The sequence below is a fragment of the Furipterus horrens genome, unplaced genomic scaffold (assembly GCF_987537825.1).
Source record: "Furipterus horrens unplaced genomic scaffold, mFurHor1.1.pri manual_scaffold_5, whole genome shotgun sequence".
Lineage (NCBI taxonomy): Eukaryota > Metazoa > Chordata > Mammalia > Chiroptera > Furipteridae > Furipterus > Furipterus horrens.
In genome coordinates, this window is record NW_028327175.1 from 123,702,418 (window position 1) to 123,710,474 (window position 8,057).

At 44.1% G+C, this 8,057-nt stretch overlaps 1 pseudogene; it reads left to right on the plus strand.

Annotated features, from left to right (window-relative positions):
* Nucleotides 1-2,973: 2,973 nt before the first annotated feature.
* On the plus strand, nucleotides 2,974-3,892 carry LOC150009733 (putative elongation factor 1-alpha-like 3 pseudogene; annotated as a pseudogene).
* Nucleotides 3,893-8,057: the final 4,165 nt, after the last annotated feature.

Genomic DNA, 8,057 nt, shown 5'->3' on the forward strand with positions numbered 1-8,057 from the left:
TGTAAGTAGAAGGACTGACCAGCCGCTGGATACATACTGCCTTCTCTCACCCTGCTCTGATTCACATTAAGGGTTACCCCAAAGAATGACAGCAGTGTCCGCTTCCTGGAGAGCCTTTTCCTGTGGCCTGGGTTGGGTTATTGTGTGCTGTTTCCCCACCTGCTCTGTTGGGACCAGGACTGTGTTCATAGCAATCCCTTCAGATTGGCCAGTTCTAGGGGGACAGCCACCAAATGCTTGAGAAAAGGGGAGTGAGATCCAGAAAGGCCTCACAAAGGAGAACACAACACACCAGAATTCTACAGGTGAAAAATGTATTCATTCATTCACTCATTCAGCGGTGTGGTCACTGACAGGTGCGTGTGGGCCCAAGCAAGGCCACCTTTGCCCCCTAGGAGTGTGTGCCCCAGCAGGGAGAGGGCACAAGGTAGAGTAGGACACGATAAGCATCTTCAGAGATCCACAGTGAACTGCACGGTGTTTAGAGAGGAGAAAGGAAATTCCCTGTGAGCCAGAGGCACCCAAGAAAGTCCATGGTGAAAGTGGAACTTGACCCAAACCATGAATAAGGCTGTTAATATATGTTAGCGCTAACTTAGAGTCATATTAGAAATATTTTACTGCATAAGGCATAGATGTTTATGGTAAAAGCTGTGAAAAACACAGATAAGCAAACTAAACAAAGAAAATGACTCAAAAATTAATATTTTGATATCTATGTATCTATCTATCTACCTATCTATAAAATATGCTCATCCTACTGACATTCTTTTGTAATGTACTTTTTATTTTATAATATAACAATCAATTCTGTAACAATAAATACAGATGTGTATTGTCATTTTAAACAGATGAATCACATTCTGTTCTATGAATATATCTTACTTTCTTTAATCAACCCTCCATTGTTCGATACTATATTTCTTGCAAATTTTTGTCACTATGAATTCTGTGGTGATTAAGATCTTTGTACATGAATTTTTGTGCAGTGGTTTCCTCAGGAAAAAATTAAGTGTTTTGAGGATTGAGATGAGGGACAAAGGAGTCAGAGAAAGCAAAGGCAGATTCAGGGATACATGAAAAGATTGGAGAAGCCACAGCTGGAGAAGCCACCATGAACAGTTACTACAGACCTACTGTGTGCCAGGCACTGTGCTCTGAGCTTTCACATACACCCACTGTGTGATCTTCATAAGAGGTAAATTACCTGCTCAAGGTCTCACTGCAAGTAGCTGACTCAATGGTGGATCTCAGTTTGTGGGACCCCAAGTCTCAGGCTCTGTTTAGTTCATTGTAAGTGTAATCAGTGGTACTCAAGGCATTTACTCTAATGGCCATTTTTGCCTGGACATCTTTACCTCAGGAAATGTATGAAAAAAGACTAACAGAGGATTTTGTGTCTTCAGGCTGGCACCTTCGAGCCTTCATTGCTTTCTCGTCAGGATGGGTAATGTCAGCAAAACTTCTTGCTTAGAAATATATTGTTTTGAACTTAGCAACCAGTAAGCTGGGTTGCCATGGTTACCAGAGAGCCCTAGGGTATGATGAACACAAAGGGTAGGCTTGAAACACAACCAAGTCCATCCCCTCCAGTCCCACCCTGAGCTGGTGACAGTCTTTGACATAGCTTGTGAGCACAAGCAACCCCACACTGCAGCATCCAGGCACAACCAGATTGACAACGCACCCCGGTGTTTTCAGTGTATAAGAGCTACTAATACATATTGTGCACAGTGGGGAAGCCCTTTATGTACATTACCTTATTTAATTCTCCCCAAATTCTGCATGATATGAGCTATTATTATTCCCAATTTACAGTTGAAGACACAGAGGAGTTCAGAGTTATGCTCCAGTGTCACACAGCTAGCAAATGGCAGTCTGGCCCCAGAGCCAGTGCTCACAAGTCACAGTACTCACAAGTCACAATGAACAACACCTTCCAGTATCTGGTTGGTGCCAAGCTTCTAAAAATTCTCAGAAGAGAATGTGTGTTCCTAGAAGGGCCACAAAGGTTTTAGGCAAGAAAGATACGGTGCATTGAAGTTATGTCCTAAAACAACTAGGTAAATAGGAAGTCCAAATCCAAATGTTCCTAGGTATCCAGCCGTTAAGGCTTAAAGTAGCTGTGAAACTCTTAGTAGGGAACGCAGGATGGCAGGGTTCTAAGTGTGATTGTTTACCTGTAGAATTCACCTCTTACTTTTTAAATATTAAAATCCTGAACCAGACCCAAATCTGAGTGTAGGCAGGGCCCTGAGAGCTGTCCTGGCACCAGCTTCACTGTCTGGGTGGGTCCTGCCTTTTACAACTCAGAGTCTGGAGTGGGATTTTTCAAATTGTGAATCATGACTGATTAGCGCATCTTGAATTATTTTAGCAGATGGCAAACAGCATTTAAAAATGATACAAAATAGAATATTGTGGAAACTATCAAAGCACATTATATGTAATAAAGGCAGGTATTGATTTGTACAACATTTGCTGGTATCAGATGTACTGTAGGTTATAATATAAATGGCCAAAAAGTTCAAGAATTGATTTAAGAAGAGAGATTATGTGACTCAGGGAAAGAAGAGCACAACAATGTGCCACTGCTGTTGGACACTGGTGAGAGTGGGTATCAGACATCTGTTATGTAGCCGGTTAGATCCTGAGATCTGCGACTTACTAGCTGTGTGGCCTTGGGAGAATTGCCTTGTTTCCTCATCTATAAAATAGAGGGTGAGAATTAAATGACTTAATACAGGAAAAATTCTTAGAGCAGTGCCTAGTACACTAGATGTTTTCAGTGGCTGTTATTTTTGCTGCTTGTTCATGTAACACTGTATCCAAATGTATTCCTGAAGAGGTGTTTCAGACACTAAAGTTTCCTCACGTCTCATGAGTGATAAAATCTCCTAAGTTACACTTTTTCACAACAGGTTTGCCACCAGAACATAGGTGTTATGAAAACACTGCTAAATCTGAATCAAAATGGGAAAGGAAAGGACGCATGTCAACATTGTTGTCATTGGACATGTAGATTCGGCAAGACTACCACTATTGGCTGTCCGATCTACAGATGTGGTGAGATCAACAAAAGAACCATTGAAAAAAATTGAAAAGGAGGCTGCTGAGTAGTGAAAGCATCCTGTTAAGTATGCCTGGGTCTTAGATAAACTGAGAGTTGAACATGAGCGTAGTAAGTGCCAACATTGCTACCTCTGTGGAAATTTGGTAACAGCAAGTATTATGTGACCATCAATGATGTTCTAGGACCTAGAGACCTTGTCAAAATCATTATCACAGGCACTTCTCAGGCTAACTATGCTGTCCTGTTTGTTGCTGTCAGTGTTGGTGAATTTGAAGTAGGTATCTCCAAGAATGGGCAGATCCATGAGCATGCCATTCTGGCTTATACAGCTGATTGTTGTGAAATGGATTCTACTGAGCCACCCTACAGCCAGAAAAGATACGGGTAAATCATTAAGAAAGTCAGCACCTGCATTAATAAAATTGGCTGTGACCCTGACACAATAACCTTTGTGCCAGTTTCTAGTTGGAACGGCGACAACACGCTGGAGGCAAGTGCTAACATGCCTTGGTTCAAGAAATGGAAAGTCACCCATAAAGATGGCAACGCCAGTGGAACCACGCTGCTTGAAGCTCTGGATTCCATCCTACCACAAACTCATCCAACTGACAAGCCCCTGCGTCTGCCCCTCCAGGATGTCTCCAAAATAGGTGGCAATTATACTATCCCCATGGGCCGAGTGAAGACTGGTGTTCTCAAAACTGGTACAATGGTACTTTTGCTCTAGTCAATGTTACAGCTGAAGTAAAGTCTGTTGAAATGGCCAGAAATCTGTCACAGATTTTGAGGCCCATTAAAAAGTTTAATGAGAAAAAATAATCTCCTAATTTACTATAATTGGGCTTTACGTTTGTACCCTAAGTGGTCTAGAATTGTCAGCAGCAGGGCCTAGAGAAGGGTCAGTACTTAAATAGAATTTCCATGGTTTTCTTGGGTGGTGGAGAACTCTCTCCAGGCCCTGCCAGCCTGGGGTTGTCAACCTTCTATCATCACTGTTGGACCGCAGAGATTTCTGGGTTCCCACATCAGGCTCCGCTGAAGCCTTATGAGCCCCTCTGGCCAGGCAGGCTTTCTTCCAGGTAGGCCCTCATACCCCCAACACTCCATGAGGACATCCCATTGCACCCACTTGGAAATGGAGAGACAGAAGCGCAGAAAGCAGAACGACGGGCTTGGGTACTCCAAGAGAGAGCACGACACAAACAAACCCTTGGAGGCACAGGGATGTGCCTGTGGCCCGGGGATGGGGGGCAGAAACGGAGGCCTCGTGGGGCCCCAGGGAACAAACCCACAGTCTGGAGCCAGGTTCTGAGCTCTCTGCTCTTGTGGGAAGTGGGGAGCCTGTGGGCATTTTTGGTTGTTTCTGTTGCATCCTAATTCTTTCAGTAACGTAGCTTCTGAAAGTAACTCGGTCAACATAGTGCCTCGTTGTTTAATTAACTCTGATTTCTCTGTATTTGACTAATCAGCCCCCTCATTCATTCCCCAATGATTAGAGAGTTTCTGTAAGTTACTTTTGGAAATTCAAATGCTGTTCTCTATTTAGCTGGGAAGGATCCACAGGGAGACACTTTTACATAATGTTGTCACTAAACCACTTGGTTATCTTAATTTTCTCACTTTGTCAAATGAATTAAAAAGAAACTGATAAGTGCCTGGAAGCTGGAAAATAGTGGGAAGGTGTGTTAACAATGACAAAGATAACTCCCATTTCTGAGCACTAAGTATATGTTGGGCTAAGTGCTTTGCCCTCTTGCCCATTCTGTCCTCACAGTAATCATGGGTGGCAATTATTATTTCCATTTTACAGATAAAGAAACTAGTCCGCAGAAGTGGAGCAACTTACCAAAGGCCACAGGTCAGTAAATGGTGAACATGGGCTTTTGGACACAGAGCAATCTGATCCCTGGCTTTTGGTGCTGGGAGAACATGCACCACCTGATATTCAGGACATAGTTCAAACTCCAGCTCTGTGACTTTGGGGACATTCCTTCTTCTTTTTTACCCTTTCAATGTGGAGACATGATAGTTCATCAGCTCTGTCTTCCCCTCATGTATCTCCTTCTAGTTGAAAAAGGTTAGCGGTATGGTGCCCAAGAGAGAGGAAAAAATTAGACTCTCTGCCCTAATCCAGGGGTGGCAAATAGTAATCACTCAGGTTGACTGCAGGCAACATCTAGGATCAATAAACAAGAGGGCTGGGTGGACTGGAAGTGAATTAGTGTTGTCTGCCATGAGAATAGGGAGGTACAGTGATAACTGGGGCATTACACATTTGACATCCCTGCTGTAGTCTTTGTTCACACAAATCCACATTATTTTCAAAAGTACAAATAAATGGAGTAAACATGCATGTATATATACTGTGGACATATGTTATTTTTTGCCTGCCTGGAATTTATTCTCCTTCTTGTGGTAAAACAACATAACCACACCACCACCACCACCACAACAGGAAAACAATGTCACACACACACACACACACACTGGTTTTCCTATGGGGAACTATCCCTTACCTACTTTAAGGCAATAATCTCCCTTCCCCTTCCCCCAGTAAAAGGCACAAGACCAGGTCTGACTAATCAGAAATCAAAGAATCTTACCTCTGCCACTGAGACTTGAGCCTAACATGCTCTCTCCCCCTGGCATAGCTTACCTGATCTACTGCAAGACTGAAGCTGTTGGTGGCCCACTTTGTCACCAGTTATGGAGCACCTAGAGCTGAATAAAGCCAATTGGAGAAAAGCAGAGTCAGGAGATGGAGGGAACCATGTCCTGAAGAAGTTGCTTTAGCCTCTGATCCTAGTCTAGCTAGTCGAAAGCCAACCTTGTTGAGAGCTAGCTCCACCACAGGAAGCTTCAGTTCCATGAGCTTATATATTTTGCTTAAGCCAATTCGAGCTGTATTTGTGACACTTGGAACAAAAGCATAATTAACGACTTTTTGTTCAAAAAATGTTTGGTGAGTTCCCTTGTAAGGATTGAATATGTCCCCTCAAAATTCATATGATGAAACCTGTTCCCCAAGGTGACAGTATTAGGAAGTAGGGCCTTTGGGAGATGATTAGGTTCTGAGGGTGGAGCCCCCATAAATATCACTAGTGCTCTTATAAAAGGGACCCCAGAGAGCTCTCTTGTTCTCATCCTGGCATGTGAGGACACACCAAGACAGTGGCAGTCTGCAGCCAGGAGGAGATTCCTCACCAGAGCCTGACCATGCTAACCCCTGACCTTGGACTTCCAGCCTCCAAACTGCAAGGAATAAAGTTTTGTTGTCTGTGAGACACCCCATCTGTGGCACTTTGCTACAGCAGCCCAAATGGATTAAGATACCCCATAATTCACAGTTTTGTTTTTACCTGCAATTTTTCACTGTACTCAAGGCCATGTGGACCTTCCTCTCTTGTAGCAAAGAACTTGCCATCCTCAGTACATGGTGCCCTCTGGCTTCTGTCCCTGCCAGATTATCCCCACACATCAGCAAAGCCTACCTTCCCTGTTTGACTCACCACCCTCTTTAGACCATTTAATTGGTTATTACCATTTATTGGATAATTCCACGTGGCACAGGCAGTGCCACGTTCTCTGACCTCTACTGAACAGAAGCAGCTAACACAGTGAGTCAGCCACTGTCCTACAGACTTTACCTGCAGTAACTCGTTTCACCAGCACGACAGTCCTATGTGGTGCTGTACTCACCGCCATTTCACTGATGGAGCCACTGAAGCACCGGACGGCTGAGCAGTTTCGTGGGTCAAACACTCTGGCTCCTGTGCCAAGCTCTTAGCATCAGGCTGCCTGGCTCACATCTCTAGCCTCACCTGCCTCCTGCCCCATGACCCATTTGCACCATCTTGCTGTTTGTTCCTCTTTGTACTATAAAGGGTTAAGAGATCATAGAGAGAAAATACTGCAGAGCATAGCATGATAATTGGGCTTGTTTTGTGGGGAGAAAATGCCTGTCTTGGTGTCAAGGCACCATGTAAAAATGTGTTTTATTCCACATAAATTAGTCTATGTGTTCACCCCACGCTGGAGATGGCCTGGCCATTGGAAGGGACTTGGCATTAACTTAGCTGCAGAGATGGCTCATTAGTATAGGCAGGGCCCAATCTGCATTCTTTTTGTCTCTTTTCCCAGAGCAGAGGGGAACACGGGGTCTAATTGTGAAGCAGACTGCACAACAAATGTGAATGAGCTTCTTCCAAATACTTCTGTTTAGCCTTGTCTACACCAGCAGAAGGTTAATCCAGGGCCAGATCTGGCTGCAGTAAATGTAAGCTGCAGATTCATTGTGCCTGAAAGCCAGAGGCTCAGAAAGGTATATTCAGGGAATCTTGGAAAATGGAATTCAGAGAATCTTAATAATAGAAAGCTGTTGACTCACAGCTTCTCAGAATTATGGGGTCTTAAAATTTACATTCTTAGAACCCTGGGAATACAGATGTAGCCAGCCACCACATTGCTGGTGTCTCGAGGGAGTTGAACTTTCCATTTCCTCAGTTGGGCTTATTTACCTCCTTCTGCCAGCCCCTAACCCCTTTGTCTGTCTAGTTCATATCACCATTCATGTCTCAGTTGAGTCACTCCCTCTTGGGGACTTTCTTTCCATTTTCACTAAAATGGGCCCGTGACATGAAAGCCGAGCCCTCTCATCTCCACTGAACCAACTCAAAGCCTTCCTTCTCCAAAGTTTACAAGGTCTTTATACAGAGGACCTAACTGGTTTTGTTCACCACTGAATGGCCACGGTTGGCACAGGCCTGACCCAGAGGGGGTCCTCAGCAGTGTCTCTCAAATGAATGGGTGGATAAATGAGCTTGGAATCATTGGCTCTGGTGACTGGAAGGAACTTTAATATTACCTTGATCAACTCCTTCCCCCAAGTCCTCTGCAGAATCCCTGACCAACAGTTGAGCAGCCTCTGCTTGAATTGCTACAGGGAAGGAATTTGTTCCATTGTACACAGGCTCACTTGGGGGCC